A 5,404-nucleotide genomic window follows, 5' to 3' on the forward strand; every position below is an offset into this window, starting at 1 on the left:
CAAACAGAATGATAAAGTGTGTAGTCTTTTCATATTGGCTCCTTTCACTTAGCAGTATGGATTTAGGATTCATTCATGCTTTTGTTGACTTGATAGTTCATTCCATTTTATCACTGAAGAGTATTCCATCTTATAGCTGTATCACAGTTTATCTGTTCACCTACTGAAAGATATTTTGATTGCCTCCAGCTTTTGACAATCATGAATAAAGCCACACATGCAGGATTTTGTGTAAACACAAGTTTCCAAATCAGTTAAATAAATATTCAGAAGTGCCATTGCTAGATGGGTAGTTTGGCAAGTTTACACTTACCTTTGTGAGAAACTGCTAAACTGTCTTCCAAAATGGGTGAATCATTTTGCATTTCCCCCAGCAATAAATGAAAGTTCCCATGTTCTATATACGCACTAGCAGTTGATATTATCAGCTTTTTTTTTTTTTGAAAAACAACTGTAAAGGCTTTATTTCTAAAGCTGGAATTCCCCCCCACCCCGGGCTTGTGATGGGAAGGGTGTCTTTGGCCAGAGCAGCAGAGCCATGCAGGATAGGGAACAGGCATGGGGCTGCTGACTCAGGAGGTTTAGCTTTTAACACCTCTTAAAAGCAGGTCTGCTGGCAATAAATTCCCTAAGTTTTTGTTTGTCTGAGAAGTGATTATTTTCTCTTCACTTATGAAGAATAATTCTAAGTTAGTAGATTTTTCTTTCAACACTTTAAAGATTTCACTATACTATCTTCTTGATTGTATGGTGTCTTAAGAAAAGTCTGATGATGCATTGTTATCCTCATCTCACTTCTTGTCCAAATTTCTTCAAGATTTTCTCTTTATCTTTATTTTTCTGCAATTTGAATATGATATGTGCCTATCATATTTAATGTTTTTTAATCCTGTTTCATGTTTTCTGAGCTTGTATCTATAGTTTGGTGTCTGTCATTAAGTTTTGAAGGTTATTAACCATCATTAGTTCAAATATTTCTTCTGCCCACTCTCTTTCTTCATGTTCTGGTATTCCAGTTATATATATATGTTACACATTTGGATATCATCCCACAGTTCTTGGATAGCCTGTCCTATTCCTTTCATTCTTTTTTTTTGCTTTATACTTCATTTGAGATATTCACCTATCTTCAGCAGCACAGATTCTTTCCTCAGCTGTGTTGCATCTGCTGTGGAGCCTGTCCAAGGCATCCTTCACTTTTATTAGTTTATTTTTATTTCTATCATTTCTATTTGATTATTTCTTTTAATATCAGTTTTTCATTTACATTAGCCGTATTGTCTTACATATTGTCTACTTTTTCCATTAGAATCCTTAATGTACTAATCATAGTTATTTTAACTATCATGCCTGATAATGCCAACATCTGTGACTAACAGTCTCCAGCTCATATTTTCTCAGTTCCGTGACTTTAAAAAGTGCCGATTATTTCCTTTCAAAATTATATCTTACAAGCCCCCTGTATACTATGCCGCATATCACATCTTAATTTCATAGCATTCCAGCCGTAGGCTTTTTACATCATACGTGTTATTTGACATACTTATTTGACATGAATCAAGGTTCAGTCAGGAGACAAAAACCACACCTACAGTTTGAACAGCAAAAATTAATATAAAGAATTACTAACTAATAAAAGGCGTGTTACTAGAAGGAGCAAACTAAGACTCTAAGCTGTACAAGAAGCAGCTACTATGTTTTCAGGAGAATAAGTTAGGGAGGAATTTAGGGCAAGGTGGATAATCAAGTCCTAGATTCAGAGATCATTAGAGGCCACGGCTGCTATGGAAACTTACAACTCTTTAACATAGAATAAACTTTCGAAGGATACAGACAAATCTTAACCATAAGGGCCGCCAAGTTAAGCACTATTGACCATGCACAAACTCCCACCACATACATATACATATCACACTAATGTGCAGCCTGCCACTCAGAGAAGACCATGCTGGAATAATGAAGGAAAGTCCCTTTACTCTATGCTAGCCTTGCAGCATCCTTCCACTGCCACTGGCAAAACCTACTATCATCCAAACTAGAAAAATAGAAATGTGTACAGTGGCCATCTTTAATATCACAAATTAGAGTAAAGAAGAGTGGATTTGGAGCTAAGAGTCAACAGATTAATTCCTGACACAGTAATAACTCTTTTGACTCTTGTCTACAATGGAATATGTATTCCTTTTTTATTTGGGGTTTGGGGATAATCATAAAATGATGTACAGAAAAATCAATATTCTTTTCCTCAGGTTTATTCTAGACAATTATAAGTAAATCCAAAGTCTCAGAAAGTATCATGCAAATAAATCGTAACCACCAGGCAATACATTTCCAAGCTATATGAGCCTCAGTACTTGTGATTAAAATAATTTTTAAAATTATTATGATTAAAATAATTTTAAACTGTAAAATATTAAAAATTCATTGTTTCCTCTTTGATAGAGCATCCTCACGTTAAATTCTTAATATTTGATCAATATATGTTATTTAGAGTTTGCTCTTTAAAAATATTAAAGTATTTTAATAAATACAACTTTACTAAAAATAGGTCTTTTGTTGATTATGAGTGTTAGTTTTCAACAAAGGAAATTTTCTTATACATATAATACTAAATGTACTAATTTCATTAAAAGTCAAAGAAGAATTCACTAACTTTTCCTTTGTAAAAAGGATTTCTGAAATAAAATTTGTATAAGGAGCAGCAAGAAATAGGAAAGGGCTATTAGACCTTCCAAAACATTCAACATATATCTTATTTTTATAGCAGACGTACACTGTGATCTCTTAAAAGTTATGCTCTTTGAAAAGACATGGTCTTCAGTGTACTCCCTCCTGTTATAGATGCCTCACATCACAACCGGGAATTGCTAAGCAAGGCAGCAGATAACACTCCTGAACCAGTTGGTAGACGTGAACCCATGAAAATGTTTTAGAGGATGTGCTCACTGCTATCTACTGACCTTTTGGAAACAGCCTGATGTCTCTGTGTTTTATGAATAACAATTATATTAGAAGCTGCTTCTTCAATGTCTGGACATGTTGTGATGCAGTGTCATCAAATCAAGGATTTTATTAGAACTTTATAAACATCAGAATTAACATATTCAAGATACGCATTTTTTGTATTTCTTTATTGTAAGAACTCTCTAAAAAGCAAACCAGGAAACTGTCATTTAAGAAATCAACAAAATTGTAGTACTGAATTAGATGCTAGACTATAATTGAGCAATGACCTGAAATTTAAAATTCTAAATAATGGCTGACCTTATAGTTTCACAAGGCATCAAATGTTTTTATCTAGGCTGAAACACAAATAGTGAAAGATAGCCTTATGACATATTTTTTGTTTACAAACAGTGAGTAACCCAGCACACCACCAGTCAGGGTCCTTTATGGTCCTTCACTTAGGATAAAATAAAAAGCTCTGTGCCTATTGTGACTACAAATACCAGGAAGCACAGGCACTGTAAACAAACTTTTCACTTTATTCTAAAGTTACTGGGGAAAAACCATATTCAATTATTTATTAAGAATATTTAAAAGCAAATTTATAAATTATAGTAGCATAATATTATAAGATCCCAAAGAAACAAAAGCAGTAATATTCACCACATAGGAATAAGAAAAATTAAGGCAACCTATGGAAAGGGAGAAAATATTTGCAAACCACATATCTGATGAGGGGCTAATATACAAAACATATAAGGAATTCATGCAATTCAACAGCAAAAACCCAAATAATCCAATTACAAAATGGACAAAGTGCCTACCTAAGTAGACATTTTTCCAAATAAGACATACAAATAGTCAATGGGTCCATGAAATGGTGCTTAAGATCTCTAATCATCAGGGAAACGCAAATCAAAACCATAATGAGATATCATCTCACACCTATTAGAATGGCTATTATCAAAAAGACAAGATCAGTGTTGGCAAGGGTTGTGGAGAAAAGGGAACCCTTGTGCACTGTTAGTAAAAATGTAAATTGGTACAGCCATTATGGGAAACAGTATGGAATTTCCTCGAAAAATTAAAGAACTTCTGTATGATCCAGCAATCCTACTTCTGGGTATATACCCAAATAAAATGGAAGATATATTTGCACTCTCATGTTCATTGCAGTATTATTCACAATAGGTAAGACATGGAAATAACGTAATGTTTGTCAACAAATGAATGAATAAAGAAAATGAGATGTTTATCTATCTATCTTATCTATCTATAGATATAGGCAGATAGACAGATGGGTAGTAATGTGTATTTTTACATATATATGAAATATTATTCAGCAATAGAAAAGGAAATCTTGCTATTTGTGAAACAAGGATGAAACTGGAGGACATTGTGCTAAAGAAGATAAGCTAGGCACAGAAAGACAAATACTGTAGGATTTCACTCATATGGAGAATCTAAAAACCCTAACTCATAGAAGTAGGATGTAGAAGGTTAGTTGCCAGTGGCTTGGGCATGGTAGAAGTGGGAGATGTTGGTCAAAGGGGACACACTTTCAGCTATAAAGGAATAATTCTGAGGAGGTAATATACAGCTTGGTGATTATAATTAATAATACTGTATTGTGTACTTGAAAACTATTAAAAGAATAGATAGATCTTCAGTGTTCTGACCATGGGGAGGGAAAAAAAGATAACTATTTGAGGTGATGGTTGTGTTAATTTAACTCGATTGTGGTAATAGGGTCACAATATATACATATATTAAATCATCATTTTGGACACCTTAAAAATCATGTTGCACAATTTTAAAATAAGTTAGATAAGATTTATGATATTTGCTATATATCTAATTATGTAGGATTAATTATAATAATCAACCAAAAATGAAGTTATAAAAGAGGAAAAAACTGAATAGCAGCACTGAGTATTTGGTATAATCTAAATGAAAAATAAATTGTATAAAAGCGTAATTTTGTAACCACACTGAAATTGCATATGCATATTGGTAAGGAGATACAGAAAAAGAAAGCAATTCATTTGGGGTGGTAGTATGATTATAGGTGAATTTATTTTTCATTTTGTTTTTTATTAATATTAGTAATTTTACAACAACAGAAAAATTTGCCCAGGCAGATTTTTTGGGGGTACTGTGACATACACAATATCCCTTCTGCAAGTTTCAAGGTTTTCCATTGCTTTTGTCATAACAAAATTTCTTCCCTGTATACTCCTAACCACACTTCCTGATTACTAGATAAATCTGCTTGCAAGATGATAAAACCCCAAAGCTTTCAATTCTTTCATTATATACATACTTAGCCATTTTTAAAGCAGCTCAGAGACACTTCCTGTAGAAAGTCTTCTCTGCTAACTCAGCCTAAACTTTCATCATATTCTATCAAACTATTTTTACCCTGATGAGGAGGGTCAGTCTGTTGCTCAGATCTCAG

Source organism: Camelus bactrianus, chromosome 7 (assembly GCF_048773025.1).
Source record: "Camelus bactrianus isolate YW-2024 breed Bactrian camel chromosome 7, ASM4877302v1, whole genome shotgun sequence".
Lineage (NCBI taxonomy): Eukaryota > Metazoa > Chordata > Mammalia > Artiodactyla > Camelidae > Camelus > Camelus bactrianus.